This window comes from Marmota monax, unplaced genomic scaffold (assembly GCF_021218885.2).
Source record: "Marmota monax isolate L192 unplaced genomic scaffold, Marmota_monax_Labrador192_F-V1.1 WCK01_AAM20220418_F8-fsc00056, whole genome shotgun sequence".
Lineage (NCBI taxonomy): Eukaryota > Metazoa > Chordata > Mammalia > Rodentia > Sciuridae > Marmota > Marmota monax.
The window spans coordinates 313,899-333,497 of NW_026695212.1; the positions used below are offsets into that span (position 1 = coordinate 313,899).

The following is a 19,599-nucleotide window of genomic DNA, read 5'->3' on the forward strand; positions in this document are numbered from 1 at the left end:
CAATTCTGGATCTCCTGTGAGGTTGGAGGTATCTCTGTTTTTAAGTGCACTGCATTCTGGTCAGCTTATGATTACTTTTTCTGCTGGCTGGCACTATTGCTTTAATGCTTGGCACCAAGCATATTACTTAGCACACAACAAATAAATGGTGAATAAGTGAATGGTGCAGAGGCTCACTCTAGTCCAGGGTTATCTGAAAGGACCTTCTGTGATCATGGTAACCCCCCCACACCATCACTCAGGGGTGCTATATCACTGAGTTACACCCATAACTCTTATCTTATTTTTAGATAGGATCTCACTAAGTTGCCCCTGGTAGGCCTTGAACTTGGAGATCCTTCTGCCTCAGCCTCCACAGTTGCTGGGATTATAGGTGTGTGCCACTGCACCTGGATGGTAACATTCTTGTCTGTGGAATCCATCATTGAAATATGTGACTACTGAGCATTTGAATTGTGGTTAGTGAAGTCAAGGAACTAAATTTCTAACATTATTTAATTTTAATTAATTTAAGTAGTCCCATGTAGCTAGTGTTCAATGTAGTGGATGGTTCAACTTCAGACTCTTGTTATTCAAAGGATCAATGGGCTAGGATTAATGGGCTAGGAGCATTTGGCCTTACCTGGGAAATTGATAGCAAGGCAGAATCTTAGATTCCCCACCCAGACTCTCACCAGGTAGTTCATAAGCACATTAAAATCTGAGAACATCTGGCCTAGATCTTGAGCATCCTTGGTAATATCCTGGGTCCAGAGATAGCCACTTTCATTTTGTCTCAAGGATCAGAAAATTCACACTCTCCAGAAAAATGTGCGCAAGAGCTATTGCCCACTCAAGGACTTCTGAGAGAAGAGAGCTCCCAAAGCTGATGTCTAAAAGAGAGGCTGCAGGATCGATAACCATGAAGCAACTTTTCTTGGACCTGGTCCCAGAGGTGCCTCCCATTTTCAGACCTTCTGATTCTGAAGTGGCTCCTGACAGCCACTTTATAGCCACCGATCCATCAGTTGTGGCAAAAGGCTGTCGTTTTTGTGACAAATAGGATTGGCTTAGGGAACTGCATTTTATACATCTGAACAACTCCCTGGCACCAGGGACCCAGAGACCTGAGACCTGACTCACTTCTTAGTGAGGACCCGTAGATGTGGGAGATGCCTTCCATGAGTTCAATCAATGAGGTATCTGGTGGATGCCTCATTGATTCTAGGGCATTTTGCTTCTTTGTGCTACCAAGCCCGCAGGCACCTCTCTCCCGACCTGGAGAGGCAGTCTCTTTCTTGGAAGCAGTCCCTAACTTGGAAGCAAGCCCTATAATGGTTCCAGCTATTACAACCCTGCCCCTAACCCTGACTACCTGTACCCCAGTTGCTGCTATCATAGAAACTGGGGTGGGTGTAGGCAGGGGAGGAGATGACAATGAAAATTTTGGGGGCTTTAGAGCATTTAGGGCTCCAGAGGTAGAAGTTTGAGAAAACGGAAGTGTAGGGAAGCTAATTCTGCGAAAAAGACGCCTCTTACTGTAATATTCTTTATCCCTTCTATTATTATACTGCCTAAAATGTGACAAATTTGATTCCTTCTCATAAGCCTACAACCACTTATAAAATGCAACCCCCTCACTCGCAACCCAAAAGATGATATTCACCATTCACAAACCACGTGAGTTGATTCACATGGTCACTGTCCTAATTATGAGCTGAGATTTACTACCAAAATAGACTAAGGGTTTGACAGAGAATGGAGAAACTTAGAGAATTTGAAAGGGTGCCTGGAGTCAGGAAGGTCTAGGTGAAGGCCTCGAGATCCCTGGAGCTGGACTGAAGTTATGTGATAGATTCCAAAGGAGTCTTTTCTTTCAAAGGTTTGCTTCAAGCTAGTCTTACTTTGTTTTTTCTTTTTTTTCTACATGACCCCTAAATTTCAGCTGATTGCTGGGTATAGAGTAGGAAAGTGAGACACCCCAGAAGGAAGCAAAAGAGGATGAGGAAGAGGAAGGAAGGGAAGTCAGAGGTTGGGGTGTTCCAGACCCAGGAGAGAGTGATCTCATCACCACACAGCCTGGCCCACTGGGACACGTTGTTCCACCAGGCTATGGAATCCGGACCTGAGTGTCAGGAGGTCAGGGGCTTTTTGTTCCTGAATATTCCAGATGTTTAGTATCATGTCTGTCACACAGCAGGAGCCCCATGAATATTTGCTAAATGAAAGAGAAGAGGAGAGAACTTGGGAGACACTTTCTTGAACTTCAGGCAGGAGGAAAACAGAAACAAGAGGCAGCAGCCGTTCAGTTAAATAATGTGAGATCGACTTCATAGAGAGGAGGAGACTTTGCCTGGAAATCTACCTGCTCCCCGAGCCATCTTCTCTTCCTGACTAGCGCTAGTTTGTCCATTACTCCTCACCCCAGAATCCTCCCAACATTAGTATTTCAATTTTTCTCTCCACTGGATATCTGCCATAGTACAAATCCATGCTCTAGAACACTTTGTATGTATATGTTGGGTCTCTACTTCCTTGCTTCCCATTGATCCCTCAAACAGTGGTAGATTCATACCCTGCCTCTCTGTCCACCTAGCTGCTATCACAAGAATCACCAAATGACTCCCCCGTTGCTATGTTTACTGGAAAAAAAAATCATCATTCTGATCTCTCTGGTAGCATTTGCTAAGTCTCTCCCAAACTGGCTCCGGGGGATCTCTTCCTCCTGGTTTTCCTTCTACCTCCTAGGACACCTTTGGTGCTGGGGATGACTATGTCTCACCATTCTTCCACCCTGGGCAATCTAATTTCTTAGCCCCAAGGTTAAGTTCAACTCATCTCTTAACATTTTTCCTTAGCCTGGTACTTCCCCTAGTATGGAACATGTCACACTTTGGAACTGAGGACTTGTCTGCCTTCCATGCTAGCATGTAAGCTCCTAAGGCAAGGACCATGTCTGACTTGACCAAGAGTGTAGCCCCACCACTGTGCACAGTACCAGGCCATTGCAGGCAGGACTAGCTATACTACCTCAGGGGCCAGTGCAAATATATATATGCAGGACCCCTTGTTTAAAAAATGAGAGTTTCAAGATAGAAATGATAGGGCACTAAATGGAATGTGGCTTCCTTTGGAGAGTGGGGTACTGCATGAGTACACAAGTCACATTCTCACAAAGCTGGCCTTGATAGTATTCCCTTGATATTGGCTCAATGAGCTGACTTCAACAACCACATATGCCAATGATTTCAGATCAACTTCCCAATCAGCACGTCTCTGTTGTGCTCCAGCATGGACCAGCCAGTTATCAACAGATATAGCCACTTGGATTTTTGCAGGAATTGCAGACTTAGTGTAGTGTTCAAATTGATGATGCTGTCCCCACCACCCCTTCAAATTGGACTTCCAGAATTCCCAACCTCGGGGAACAACACTATTTTACACTTAGTTGCCTGTCCCAGACTTCTCTCACTCCACATTTCCAAATAGGCATCCCATCCTGTAATTTCACCTTTTCAGTTTTTAACATAAATCTCTTTCCATGACTCCTATTACTGGTGCCTTGGTTCCAGTTTCCATCAGAGACTGCCTGCAGGACTCAGGAGCTCTCCACAGTCCTCTCACCTCTGAGAGTAGAGTGATGGGTACATTTGTGATGGGTACTTTCAGAATCTTCTCTTACTAGCTATTTTGAAATATACAATTAAATGTTCTCAACTGTAGTTCTTCTATAGAACATTAGAAGTTATTCCTCTTCCATCCTCTTCCACCCTTCCCGACCTCCCTAACCACCATTGTATTCTCTACTTCTATGAGATTGTTTTTTTTTGTTGTTGTTGTTGTTTCCACACATAAGAACATGCCACAAGGTGATTCTAAAGCACCACTGTCACCTGCCACATCCCCAACCTAAAGCCCATTGCTGGTTTCCCAGACCTTCCGAGTTCCTTCATTATCTGGTTCTTGCCTATATTTCTGTCGCCTCACTCTTGCTACTCCTTTCACATCTACTTCTCCCTTCTAAAAGCCAACCTACTCCCCTCTAAGCCAGTTCAGAGGGCCCTCTCTTGTCCTTCTGGGCTGCTGTGGATGCCCCTTCTCTGTGATGACATAGCTGCACCATAGCCCTTACGAGCCCTGGCTGCAATGGCTGGCTTCCAAACTTGTCTTTAACTATCCTGAGGATATTTTCCAGGCAGAGCCCAAGTCATTGTCTCTGATCTCCAACGCTCAGTGTTTGGCATGTGGCAGACATGCAATGGGTGTTTGCTGAGGAGATAAGTGATGGAGTGGGTGCCAATGAGCTGGACTTGGGTGCTGAGCGCAAGTACCCAGAGACTCAGGCCGTAAACAAGACTTTTCTTAATAACAACATTATTAACTGTAGAGAGTCTGAGTCCTCAAAAACACATACAAATTTCCACTGGTTGTTGGAAAAAGACAACAGGCCTAAGAGAATGTCATTGCTGAGAAGTGACTTGAAGGACACCGGGAAATGAGGCAGAGCTTCCCTCCTCAGGGGTCAGGGAGGGAGAATATAGCAAGGGCAGCAGTGACCACCACGTTTACCCTGTTTCTATATTTTGAATTCACAGACAAAGTATTAGCATTCAATTCCAATAACTGCCGGGGTAATCCTAGCTCATTATGTTCTTAAATAGATAATTATATCTAAATCCGTCCATGTACAGAACACTCTTCCCTTCTGTTTGAACTCCAAGTTCTTGCTTTCCGAGGCACCATGGATTAAAGATGACAGCGTGTCCGGCTGCCAACCTTTCCGGGCCCTGAACCGTGGTGCCTCTTCCCATGTGATCCTTGGCTTCCTTTTGATCTCTCACTCTCTTTCATCCCCTCTGATCTTGGGATCAATTTGTCAGAGTGCTGGTCTCCAATCTAGAGCCAGGCAGTGAGAGGAGAGGGGTTTCAAAGGGAACAGAGTGTAGGCGAAGGCCGACAAACCTCAGATAAGCAATCAATAGAGCGGAGAGATGCCTTTAAAGTGGGGACTTCACATCTTCTTCATTATTTTACGAGATGCTTCTCCTACAGAAAATTAAAATCAAAGCAAAGTCGTGGCAGTGATGAGGGTCTAGGAGGGCTGGGTGCCAGCTCGACCTCCCTCCTGGGGGCTCAGGCCTCACCTGTGGACATTACCGTGGCTGGAACTTGAATGGAGTTCCATTATCCACTCAGGGTTGACAAGGTTGAATGAGAAGTTCCCAGGTGTTGGGGTGATTTAATCAATTGGTAACTAGCCCCCACCTGGGACCCCTTACCCTGCAGAGGAGATGGTTCTGAGCATGTCCCCCAATGGGAAGGTGAGACTTTCATTCAGGTAAATGTTTTCATGTTAATCCCAGTATAATAGATGGGGTATGATATTGTGACTGAGGAGGTTTAATTTTTTTTTAAATATTTTGTTTTTTAGTTGTAGATAGACAATATTGTGTCTATTTATTTATTTATTTTTTGGTGGTGGTGAGGATCAAACCTAGTGCCTCACATGTGTGAGGCACGCACTATACTGCTGAGCCCCAGCCCCAGCCCATTTAATGTGTTTTTATAAGTCAACTGCAAGGATGGTGGAAGATGAAATAAAGACAAGAGGAGTTTTCCAAATGATCCCTCCCAAATAGTAGTCACCGCAGAGATAAAGGCAATTTATTCCTAACTGATGGGCAGTCTGAGTTTAGAAAATAATTCCTAGAAAATCCTGCTATTTCTATCAGTTTAGATATATTTTAGAGTAAAACACCCTGTTTTTTGTTCCTAGAGTTAGTGAAAATGTTAGGTGGTCAAGTGGGAAAAAAAAAGGTAAAATGGAATGCTCAAATATTTGCTTGATTTTGCAATTTCTCTTAAGGAGATCACACAAACCCCTGTTATATCTCACCTCAGCGTGATGTCCTCAGCACAGTAATGACAGGCATTTGACAAACAAGTAGAAGAAAAAAAGCTGATAAAGATACCATTAGGCAATCAACAGAAGGGAAAATGCAAATGTTCAATGAACATATGAAAAGATGCTCAATCTTCTGCTAGTCCAGGAAAATGCAAATTAAAGCCAAAGTAACATCTAATTTTGTTCATCAGACTGGCAAACATTGAAAAAAATCAACACTACCTCATGGTTCTTATAGGGTAAGTGAACAAAGTCATCCTCATAATTAATGGGAATGGTTATAGCTTTCAAATGTATTAAATTTCAAATTTATTATAACTATGTATTCCATGGTTGGGCCCTCTCACCTTTAGGAATACATACTTAAGAGATTAAACACTCAATACATAAGATACACAAGTGAGAATCCGTGCTCTGACATAATTTGTTGTGGGAAAGACTGGAAATAGCCTTAATGTCAAAAGAAGAACTGCTCAACAACTTGTTTTGTAGTGTAAATTATATGGTTGTTAAAAAAAAATAAGGCCAAGGCGTATGTTTTGTTACTTGGACGTCATAGCATATCATGTGAAAATAAAAAAAGCGAGTTATAAAGTAATGTGTGGTACAATCTTGTTTTTATAACAACAGAAACCATACATAGATAACTTGCATACATTGAGTCTGATTCCAGGCCAAATTTCTGTATGTGGTCCTTTGGGTTGGTCTCACCAGAGACAATCACAAAGCCCTCTCCACCCAGACTTGGTGCTCAGCCGGTGTGCCACAGTCCCAGGGGACCCACAGCCAAGGACTGACTCCTGCCCTCCCGTGCCTAGCTGCCTGCTTGGCCTCACTTGCTGAGACACTTCTCTGTGTGCTGTCTCAGGACTTTTCCATCAGAGTCCTTTCCCTTCTCCTTCCTCCCCTACCCCAGGTCCATAAAATGGCTGGAGACTTTAGATCAGAGCTTCTGGGCAGTGATATTCTCTCCTGCCTCCTGCCTGAGCTGCAAAGCCTATGTCCAATGCACCTCGTGGGGGAGAATGGACACCAGGGAGTTGGCTCTGTTCTTTTTCTTTGTCTCTTGCCTGTCAGACTGCAGTAAGTGATTGAAGGTTGGAAGATTCCTTCCAGTTTGTTTCACTGTCTCAGCTGACCCTCTTGGCACCTGACAGCTTGACAATCTAGAGTTATGTTTGAATGAGCAGTGTGAGAGGTATGGAAGTGGGAGAGATGGCCAATTTTCCTGTACATATCTTTGTATTATTTGACTGTTGCAGGAAATGTGTTCCTTTTGTAAATTCAAATTTGCTCAGATTTGACTGCATATTCCCTAGTCTTCCCAAATGTGAATTCATCTTTGTAATACTCCCAATCATCACCAACCTGGGTGCCCCAGGCACCAGTCCACAAGTTCCACCCCATGGCCTAACCTCTTAGAGGTCATTATATGGACCTTAACCATGTCTGAAAAAGTATCTAACCCAGAAGCCATTAACTAAGAAGCCAGAGGCCAAATTTTGTTATAGAAACACTGGCTGCGCCTAAAAATGCTTGTGCTTTTCTCTTTCCCTGGTGTTTTAAGAGGGGTCGCCTAAAAGTAGGTTCAGAACTGCCAATCATGCTCAAAAGTGAAAAAGCATAAAAAGAGTTTCTGAGAGATTAACTGGGTGACTAAAAATTTATCAACTTCTCTTGTTGATGGTCAGTTCATTAATCTTAGCCATGGATGCAGCCAGGGCATTCACACTGGCCTGATAAAAACATTTCTCTGGGGATCTAAGAACTGACTCAAAACTTAGACAATGAAAGTATATAACCCTGCAGGAATTATTCAATGGCAACAGGAAAGTTTTCTTTCTTCTTTTTTTTATAAATTTTATTTGATCTTTTTAGGTGTACATGACAGTAGAATGTATTTTAGTGTATTATACATACACAGAGTATAACTTCTCATTTTTGTGGTTTAGTAATACATGCTTAAGAGATTAAACACTCAATACATAAGATACGCAAGTAAGAATCCATGCTCTGACATTACTTGTTGTGGGAAAGACTGGAAATCGCCTTAATGTCAAAAGAGGAACTGCTTAACAACTTGTTTTTGGGCTACCTCCCAACATGGAACTTCCAAAGTTCAAGGCTCAACACAGCCACCTGGCAGTCAGGAGTGTCAGCAGGATGTGAGAGCCCACTTTCCCCTAGAGATCACTCCTGGGAGTAAACAGTACAGGCTAGGTCCCCCTTTGGGAGGTAGAAAACAGCCAATTATACCTAATATTGCTCAGAAGACCTTTCCCTTGTTCTCGGGCAAGCAAAACCCAAAGTGCAGCTGGCCCTCTGTATCCAGGGGTTCTGCATCCACAGGCTCAACCCATGGTGGATAGAAAATATTGGAGAAAAAGTGTTTGTACTAAACACATACAGACTTTTTTTGTCATTATTGCCTAAGCAATGCTGTACAACACTTATTTACATAGCATTTACATTACATTAGGTATTATAAGTAATGGAGAGATGATTTAAAGTTTAGAGGAGGATGTCCACATGTTATACACAGATACTACACTATTTTCATGTAAGAGACTGGAGTATACTCAGATTTGGGTGTTTTGGTAAGGGGTGTCCTGGCACCAATCCCTCATGGGACTAAGGGATGAATATTCTGGAGTGTGTGTGTGAACCCCTCTCCCAGAGGCATTGCTGTTGGAAGAGTCCTCCTTCTGCTCCCAGAATTCGAAGAGCAGCTTAGTCACACTCTTTCATTTCTAACCTTCACTGAAGTGGGATGATGTGGCCTCAGTGCCCTGCAGAACTACTGTGTTATAAGCTGCAGCCATAAAGAAAGTTTCAGAACAAGGGAAGGAGAAAACAAACTGAATGTTCAGAAGAAGATAAGGTTTGGAGAATCAGGTAGGGCACATGGAGGGAACCTTTGGCTGTATCCTCTTTCTGTTAACCTAAGCATCCCTGCTCCTCAGGGTGCAATCCAGCACATGCCACCTTTCAGCCCTTCTGCCCCTCAAGGTAAAACCTTTTGCTTTAAAACCAAATAAAATCCCCCAATTCACACTTGAATGATTTTATACATAGGTATTTGGTAAACATGGCATAAGGATAATCAATAAACATATTGCTTTTCAGTCTCAAGAGAAGGCCTAAGGGGGTACTTGAGGGGGAGAGAGAAAGAGGTAAGGGGGAGAAAAGAATGAGAAATACAGAAAGCTAGTATGCATGTGAAAGATATGCTCAAAAATAAAGGAAGAATCTCTCTGTAGAGCAGGATGGGAAAGAAATCTAAAATGGTTAGGCTGCTAGATTTGAGAAACAGGTGTTAGTGCCTAGGTGTCTGCTTTCCTTGGAGTCAAAGGTATTAAAATGCTCTAAGCAAGACAAAGAACAGTGATCAACCTCACACCTGAAGTCAGAATCCAAACCAAGTTGCTTCATGTGGTTGTACCTTGGGTTCTCTCTGCAACACAGGAAGTTGCTGGGCAGCAAAGCAAAGTGGTTTGAGGCTGTGGCTTGCAAGAGTCCCGAGAGGGCAGAATGTTGTTGTCATGCCTAATTGCTAAGCAATCGGCCAGTCCTGCAGCGTGACATGTACAGTGAAATGTGTGTCAGTGGGGAACACACAAACATGCTGGAGGAAGGCTCTGCAGTGTGTCACCTTTTGGGTCCTAAGTTCTGACAATTTACCTGGGAGGTGACAATGCATTGAGTGCCAAAACATTAGATGACAGACTATGGAACAAAGACCAATTATCAAGTTCTTTTCCAGCTTCGAAAATTCCTGGCTTTGGAGGAAATTCAAGCACATGGGAATGATTGGTGGTAGTGAGGCCTGGGAATCAGAATTTCTAGATGGCTACTTTACCTTGGTGTTTAATTTGAGCACTGGTCACCCTGCCTATAAACAGAAAGGGTAGGGCCAGATGATTTGTTAGGCACCTTTCAGGTCTAAATTGAAATGCTTCTGAAAGGAAGCCTGACACATGACGGGTGGGGATATACCCACAACTGCTACAGTTACTGCTTTTCTTCTCAGGAGGTGACAATCACCGCAATTTAGATTCTAATAAATATGAACCCAATGCAGAAGCACCAGCATGGGACAAAGCACTCTTAATCAAAAAGGACAAGGAACCCATTATGGAGCAAGGTCCCCAACGTAATTTCACTGTTGTCACTAGTCCCCTTGGAACCCAGAGCTACAAACAAAAGGCAGCATTGACACTGTTAAGAGTATTCATGGATGCCTCGATTCCATTACACACTTTTTCAGCTGGAAGTGATTTGAAACGCAACATTAAGCTGCACACTTCCAGAATAAAGGAGAAAATCTGGTACAAGGTGACACAGAGGAACCATTCAGAAAATCCTTTTGACAGTGCATATCAATTCCTAGGTATAAGAGGGAGGCATCCATTCCTTCCAGAATCATCAGACCTTGTGGCTTCTGTTCAGATGTGGCAGAAGCGACAACCTCCTTCAGAAGAACTGGAGAAGTGTTGCTGAGAAAGAAAGCAGGGCAGCCGACAGGACAAGCCAGGGTTGCCACTGACAGAGGACAGCCAGGCTGCGGATGCTAATTAGAGGTGTCAAAAAATAGCTGAAGGGAAAAAGTAATCCCACGAGCTGGGAATTAGTTTGGGTGTGTTTCTAGTCATTCTAATTTCAGAATGGATGCTAAAGATGAAGTTTGCAAGTGCAATGATTTATTTGCTGAGATCTCAAGTATACAATTAAGCTCCTCAGCAAAAAATATTTGTGAGAAATGAACACGGCAGAAGATTCCGATATTTCAGCAGCAGCAAAAATAAGCGACTACTCATAGACTAGTAACTGAGTCACGTGTTCCTTGCTTTTCTCACAGCCAGCCCAGTCTAGGTTCACAGCACCCAGAATAATTTCTCAAAGTCATAATTCAGCCACTTTCTGCAAACATCTTATCTTGCTCTACCAGCAACATGCAAACCCAACACACCAGCACAAAAATTTCCAGTTCAGGTAAAAGCTGAAAAGCCATTAAAGAAGTTTTCAAGGTGCTTATTCTTCCTTCCTTTCTTCTTCTTTTTGTGGTACTGGGAATGGAACCCATGAGCCTTGTGCATGCTAGACAAGAACTCTAAGACCAAGCTATACCTTAGCCCCAAGATGCTTACTATTTAAACAAACAAACAAACAAACAAAAGAGATCAAGGGGTGGTCCATTTGTAAATTAATGTGGGTGGCTCCCTGTTTGGGGAACAATCTACCTATATAAAACTCACCCTTTTAAGCGTACAGGACAGTGGTTTTTAGTATAGTAACAAGGCTGTGAAATCGCCATCATTATCTAATTCCAGGACATTTTTTCTCATCTCAAAAAGGATCTCCCATCCTCTGCACCTATTAGAAGTTACTCCTCATTTTTCCAACCTCTAGCCTCTGCAAACTCTAATCCATTTTCTGTCTTTATAAATTAATATATTCTATACATAATATAAATGGAGTCATACAATACATGTTTTTTTCTTTTTTTAAATTACTGGCTTCATCACTAAGAATATGTTTTCTTTCTTCCTTCCTTTCTCTTCTCTTCTCTACCAGGGATTGAACCCAGGGGCACTTAATCACTTAGCTACATCCCCAGCCCTTTTTATTTTTTTATTTAGAAACAGTGTCTTGTTGAATTGTTTAGGGCCTTGCTAAGTTGCTGAGGCTGGCCTTGAACTTGTAATCCTCCTGGCCTCAGCCTCTCAAGCCTCCCAAGCAGGCACCACTGCACCTGGCTTAAGCATATATTTTCAAGGTTCATCCATGTTGTAACATGAATCAGAACTTCATTCCTTTTTATAGCTGAATAATATTTCATTGCATGAATATGCCACTTTTTTGTTTATCCATTTATTATTTGATGAATATTTGGGTATTTTTTGTATCACAAGTGATGCTGCGATGAACATTTATGCACATATTTTTAATTCTCTTAGGTATATACCTATGGTTGAATAGCTGAGTTAGCTGAGTCATATGATAACTCCTTGGAAACACTGACTGGTTTTCCAAAGGGGCTATAGTTTTATAGTCCCAATTGGTGGGTTTTAAAACTTTCTCTTATCGGACTACAGAGTTCAAACTAAATTTATTTTGTAAAATCCCACAGTGAATTCTTACTCAGCACTGCTTTAAAACCACCTTGCTGGTAAAGTTTCGCCTGCATGCTTAGATGTCAATGCATACACTAAACACTTAATGCTTCATTTCCATTTGCGTCACAGGGTACATATTCTGTTTTTCTCAAGTGCAGGTTCAATGCTTAAAATCCACAGCACCATTCAATCCCCTAGCACAAACGTGTTTGGCCAATTTCCAAGTCTCAAAACAAGCACATTTTTCTCCTTGTAGCAAGTAGTCAGATTGGGTAAGGCCCCACAGGCATTCACTTTTTTCTCTACTGCCGTCATTTTTGGAGTAGGATGACTTTTTCTTTTTTTTCTTTGTAAATGCTGATGACTACGATAGTTCACTGTTTGTGTGCCACGGCAGGTAGGACATGCAGAGTCTGGGAAGCAATCTCTTTACTAATACTCTGCATTAGTCACACCTTTGTTACATCTGTGTCCAATTCTGATTTCTTTACTTTAAAAAGGCACTGTGATGGGAGCAACTGATCAGAACCCCAGGAAGAGAAGTAAAAACAATTCAAGGGGTGAAAAGCCTATGCTTTGAAGGCAGTTAAAGAAATTGTGGTCTTTTTTGCCTGAAGGAAAGAATGAGGAGTGATTTGATCACACTTTCCTCCACATATTTGAATTGGTTTGGAATAGAGAGTGGTGGGTGACCGACCAGTTCTTCATGCTCAGAGGGAAACAAACAAGAGGAAATTCTATTTAAATCAAATCAGCCAGATTCTATGGTCTGAAATGGGAAAAAGAATTTCCTCATCTCCACATTCTACATTTGACAAAAGGCCATGGATCTCCATCCCTGGAATTCTTCAAAAGGATATGAAGGAGTCTTGTTTACATTTATCTGCCAAGAATCTTGAGCTATCCTTCACTGTTGTTTCTTTATGATGCTATAAATCAGGAATTATATCTTCTGCATGAAGGCAAAACTGGATCCATGAACAATTAGATCTGGACCGTATAATGGACTGAGAAAGTCTTGCAACCTTACTGTGAAAGTAAACAAGGCCTCTTCTTTGCTAGATACCTCTGTTGAAAATAAACTACATATTCCATCTGGTAGGGCAGGTGGGCTCATCTGTGCTTCCTGGTTAGGTTACCCAGGCAAGGTGCTGCTGCCAGTCAGACCTGTAAGGCTTCTCTGGCTCTCCTGGTCACAGTTCCCCAAGGCTTAGGAATTCCATCTTTCACTCACTGAACATAACCTGTTCAGTTGGGTCTGGGAGCTGGTTGGGGTGTAGTAGAAAGCAATCTAGGCTTGGAGTCCAAAGTCTAGTTCACTTTGTGAACTAGCTATGCTGCAAAAGGGAGTCACTAAGACTCAATTTTACCCACTTCATAAATGGACAGTACTGTTTAGGATGGTATCAATTTATGTGCAAAAGGACTTCCTTCAGTATAGCTCTTTAGTGATACTGAATGAATCACTAAAGGAAATAACTTACCCAAAAGTCAAAAGTAGAATAATCAATTACTTGGAACTTTGTTATTTTACACACAATGATAAACTGTCCATAACTTGGATTGTAAGGAACTATATGGAAGAAAAATTATATTTAGTGACCTCACTTAGGCTTAAATGATGAAATATTATGGTAATTTCCATTCATGTGTTGCCATTCCCCCCACAAGGCTACAGAAGAGATTCACAAGGCAGAACTGGGGCACTCCTGCTTCTCTTAATTAACAGCTTTAAGACCCCATTACTACTAATGTTAGAATCTTCTTAACACCTTTCCAAGCATATTTGTAATTTATAATTTTGTTTTGACAAACAGATATATAAGGGTTCCTAGGTCAAGTCCCTGTTCCCTGCTGAAATTCTACTCGACCCATAATTTACCTAAGGCTCTGGCAATTGTCTAAATGAAAAGCGAGTCTGGACTATGTCTGTAGAAACAGGGAAAATTCTTAGAGATAAGATACATACTTTGTATTATTTATTTTTTAAATGAAGGAAATGAAGAAGAAAAAGCCTGGGATCTACTGCGGTTCCCAGCTTGGTGGCGGAGGGTGAAGGAAAGACAGACAGAAAGGCCAACGTGGAAGAGAAAACACTGTGTTTTGGACACAGTGAATTTGGGCATAAGCCTAGTGCCAGGTGAAAAAACAGATTTGGGAATAGTCATGCGTATGTGGTAGTTACAGCCATGGAACTGAAACCAGCGTACCAGTGAACACATAACAGAAAAAGTCAGGATGAAAACACGGCTGAGAACAGAACCAACATACTAAGTTGAGAGCAGAGCAGGATAGGTTCCCGCCTTCATCTACTTTCTCCCATGTCTACCTGGTGAGCTCTTCTTTTTTTTAAAATATTTTTTTAGATGTTGATGGACCTTTATTTATTTATTTGTGGTGCTGAGAATTGAACCCAGTGCCTCACACATGCCAGGCAAGTGTGCTGCCACAGAGCTACAACCCCAGCCCTGGTGAGCTCTTCTTTAAGGAAGTCAGTGAATTTCAACTCACCTCTGAAAGTTTCTCATGGAATGTTTTTCTGAGTGATACACACAGACACACACACACACACACACACACACACACACACTTCGTTTTCAAAAGAGTTCAGGAAATGTTTCTCTTGCAGGACTTTTCTGAGCCTTTAACATACTAATATGTTACTGCTCTCCAAGACCAGGAGACCTACACAACAATGACTAAATCTGGCTAGGAGAAGAACATCTCCTAACATCTCTTCATTTTTTTTACCACACATGGGTCAGATTCCTGGATGGATGTCCTTGAGTGAAATATAGCTTAGGGACACAATGATGTCACTCTTGGAAGCCTCATCCCCTACTCCCAAAGACTTGTATGATGAAAAAAATCAGAGTAGTTCCCTCTTGGCAAAAGGCCCACTCGGTTATCTCTCCTTGATTCCATTTTCTTTGCTGAGATGCACAAGCAGAGGTAAAAGGGACTGAGATTGAAGTTGGGGGGAGCCTGGGAGAAAACCAGACTAAGGTCTGTCTTTCCCTAATCTCGGGCTTTCTTTATTCTTGTTCTTATTAGTTTGCCAGGTAAGAAGGCTCAAGGTGTGCACCGTCTACCCTGATCTAATAGTTCTACTGTGAAGCTTGGGGTTTTCTTGTAGATTCTCATTTTATGTTTGCATTGGCAGTTTCTCTGGAATGTTTTTCTTTCATCACCAGGATTATAGGGAAAGAGGGAATAGGTGTATTGGTTCTACGCCCTGGAACAGATTTGCGCTTAAACAAAAGAAATATACTTTAGTCTGCTTCATAAAGAACTGCACTGGGATTTAATAGCAGAATGTATTGCTTATAAAGCGTGTTCTCTACTGTAGCCCCTCTCCATACATTTCTCTGTACAACTTCTTGGGCTTGGGAGGCAATGGAACCAGAGTTTCTAACTCTCCGTAAGGGAAAAGGAGGAAGAGAAAATGAGGAGGGTGAGTAGCTGAATCTCCCAGAAGCTGACCAAAGGGAGCTAGAGAAAGATGATGGCACATGAAAGATGGTACTCACTGTGGTAGCCATCTCTGTTGCCAGCTGTGGAGATGAGGGGGAGGGAGAAACTGGAATTTCTAACCAGGAACCAGTTGGACATCATCAAGGTGGCTCAAGAGGTGGTTGTGATGCCTACAAAGATCTAACTAAAGTCAAAGAGAGCATCTCCAAGGGCTCAATGAAGACAAACCTCTTTTTTCCAGAGTTCACAAAGGATACTCAGTGCTGCAACAGATCCAGTTGAAAAATGAGGCTGGGAAGAAAACGGGTGACCAGAAAGTGATGACCCCATGGGGAGACTCCGTGGAAAGACGAGGAGCCAATGGGCACTGCCCAGTTCTCACAAGAAGCCCCAGATGGATGGCCTCTTAATACCCATACTCCCCCATGCTCTGCTACAGCTGGGTTATGAATATGAATTATTTGTATGCGGACAGTAGGAGACAGGGAAGGAGGAAAATCATCATTAGTAAAATCAGGATTGTGACTTTGGCAAGTCACAAGTGGAAACTCGGCTTCCATGAAAGAGAAGGAATACCAGTCCCATTTTCAACACAAGCATGAATGGGGTGCTGGGCCTGGTGGGGCACACCTGTAATCCCAGCTATTTGGGAGGCTGAGGGAGAAGGATGGCAAGTTCAAGGCCAGCCTGGGCAACTTTGTGAGATTTGTCTCAAAATAAATAAAAGGGATTGGAAATTTAGTCCAGTAGTAAAGTGCCCCTGGATTGAATCCCCGGTTTCACAAAACAATACAAAACAAACAACAGCAGCAATAAAAATAGATGGGAAATAATATTTATATGTATGTTATTTACTAGTGCATTTGGGGGGAAAAGCCTTTCAATTCACAAAAAAAATAGTTACTTAGGGTTTAGGTTCTTCCTCAAAGTATAAAATACAAACAAACCAGTTCATCCCTACATGTTTCACAGGAATGAAGGGAGAAAAACAATGAAGATGTAAATTCAACAAAAGAAAACACGCTCTAGTAAATCCACCAGGAATATCTTCATCCATTGACTAATTTCAGATGGTCCTCTGGGGGGCAAAGTTCAAGTTGAAAGCCTGTCCTTCTAACTACTCTGGTGGAGAGGTACTTTTTCTCATAACACGACTACAGAACACACTCAGGAGAAGCACTGTCCCTCAAGTCCCACGTTTCTGTGTCCCAATTTCTAAGGGCTTGCTTAAATTTACATTTAGCATCCGTTAAGAAGTTACACACTCCATAGAACAAGAGGCTCTTGTTCTTGGAACACGATTAGCCTATTCCCACTCACTGGTCTTATTTGCAACCACCTCTCAACAGAGCAAAGCAGTGGGAGGCAAAGCTGGGTGCAATTTAGGAGTGAGGTTCAGAAGAAAGCACAGAGGGCATCAATAAGGGACATTTGTTGTAATTTGAAACACAATTTCCTGCTCAAAAGGCTAAAATATAGTGCTGAAAGCTCAGTGCTTAAAATTAGCACCAGATTCTAAAGTAACATGTCCTCATTACAATCCCATCCGTCAACCACAGGTGAAAAACTTAACACTTTCTCAGGTTGGGCTGATCATTCAGAAGCAGTTGTGAGCTCTCTCTCTCATGGGAATCAGCATCTTCATTTGGTTTCCACATGAATAATTCTTGGAAGCTATAAAGTCTTTGAAGGGTATCTATTTTTGCCTTGAGGTCTGGTGGCCTCAAAGTTCACAGGAACCTCACAGATGCAAACTATCTAAGCGTGATTCATCTATGCCTACAGCGCTCTCACCAAAGGGAGGTCTCTGAGTGTGTGGGGTTTCTGTGTTTACACTGATTATGTGTTTATTTGTAGTTAAAATTGTTTTCACAAGTCTAAGGAATTGAAAGATGATCTACAATGCAGATTTATGGAGAATTAAACCAAATCGCAGCTTCTTAACCAAATCAGCGTTTGTTGTACCTTGGCACGGAGACATATGCTTTGCCAAAGCTTCAGACTTTGTATCTTTCTGCCTACACCATTGCAATCATTTCGCTTCCCACACTGACTACATTTTATTTAAATCTTTAAACTATGGAGAAAGAGAGGTCTCGCAGAGATGGGAGCCATATGACAGCTGGAGGGATTTCTTCTTCAGATGTTGTGGAGATGAGACCACCTCTCAGAATGATTTTTAAAAATTACTTTTCCTATAAAAGAGGATGAATGGCCAAGTGACACAGACTAGTTCTATGGGGTAAACACCAAGTCCCAGGTTGAAGCCTATGTTCTGACCACATAGCAGTCACAGGCTGATCTATAAAAACCTTAAGTCCTTTGCTTATGGCCCTCTGCCCCAAACTTATATCCTACTTACTTTTAGTTTATTCACATGTGGTAATATGACTTTGCAAATAAAGCCAGACTAGAAATAATACAAAAAAGAAGAAGAAAGTCCATTCCATGTGGGCTCATTGACAGCAGCAAGAAATACTGATCAACACAGAAGGCTGTAGAAGAACCAAGGAACCAAGGTTTTAAAGAAGATGGCAGCCACCAATATGCACCCTAAAGAAAGATCCTAAGGACTCCACAATTATGGAAGAGCAAGGGATGGAAGTTTTTGTGTGTTTAGTGGTGCCAGGGATTGAATCCAGGGATTTGCACATGCGAGGCAAGCGCTTTACCACTAAGCTCTGTCCTAGTCCTTTCATTTTTTATTTTGAGTCAGGGTCATGCTAAATTGTCGAGGCTGGCCTCAAACTTGTGATTCTCCTGCCTCATCCTCTAAATAGCTGGGATACAGACATGTGCCACTGTGCCTGTCTGGGAATGGAAGTTCACACACATGATTTGGAACCTGAAAGAAATGTGTCCATATACTCTCTGTTTCAGAAGCGAGATAGAAAGAGGTTCCAAGATAGTACATAGAATACCTTGACTGGAAAGATACAACCAAAATTGTTTAAGTGTTTGGGGAGAGGGTGAGATAACATGTAACTTTTTTTTTTTTTTTGCCTGTTTGTATTTTCTACAAGGAAGATAACATAAATATACATATAAATAAACACAAATTATGTGAATATTTTATAATATATATAGCCATACCTCCCAAATTCAAGTTTTCATGCTAAAATAGGCTTACCTTTCATATAGAATAGAGATTTCTATATGTGTGACCACAGAACATTAAGTGGAGATTGGCCTGTCTAGTACACATTACCCCCAGAGAGGGTACTGAGAAGTCCCATAAAAAAACCAGTCATTTACATGGGTATTTTGTGAGTATGCAGGAAGGGATATTTAGGGATAGGAAGAGGCATTCTCTCTACAAGCTTTAGCACTGATAAACATGACCCACCTTAATTTTAGCTATGGGTAATGATAAAGCTTATAAGGCTTAGAGACAAAGACTGACCTCTGCCAACTGGTGTGAAGTAATGGTTGTGGCTCCCAGAAGGGAGCCTCCCCGCTCCTGGGACCTGATGCCTGTAGCCTGCACCCAGAGACCCACATATAGGCAGAGATCCTCCCAGTGGGCCCAGTCAATGCCCCATCTGAAGCTCGTCTCTGAATAGCACTGCCCTACTGTGTCTCACAACTTGGAGTCACTGTTTTAGAGAATCCAGCTAGGTGGTCAGACTGGCTTCTGACTAACCCTGCCTGGCTGTGGTTTCTCTTAGGGGCCTTCAGGAGGTTTCTGTCTTATGAAGGTGGTCAGGTGGGTGTGCACAGAGCTCTGTGATCAGATCAGATGGTGGAGACATCTGAGGTGTACCTGCCCACAGTGCTTCTGTGCTGTGGAGTCTGCAGTGGTGTCTGCCTAAGCCAGAGAGTCCTTCCTGACCTTCTGCTGGGGACCCTTGACAGACAAGGGGCTTCCCTGAGTTCAGAAGGACATGAAGCTGATAAGGAAGCTCAGAAGCTTGCCTTTCGCTCAGGATAGGCTTGCTTGAAGGCTCAGAAGAACATGCATTATGAGGTAAGAATCAAGGCAAAAGCAGTTTAGGTAAAAAAAAAAGACCGTGACCAAGATGGTAGCGGCTGGTATGGAATCCTAGAGACCATGCCTTTGGACTGGAAGAATCTTGCATGATCAATCCTTCCTCTCATTGAAGGGAAAGGAATTGTTCTTTTGTT

General features: G+C 42.4%; 1 protein-coding gene across 1 annotated transcript in view; it reads right to left on the reverse strand.

The window, feature by feature from the left end:
• Ppm1h (protein phosphatase, Mg2+/Mn2+ dependent 1H) overlaps positions 1-19,599 on the reverse strand; it is a 270,705-nt gene that overhangs the window by 90,736 nt on the left and 160,370 nt on the right. The window lies entirely within an intron of this gene.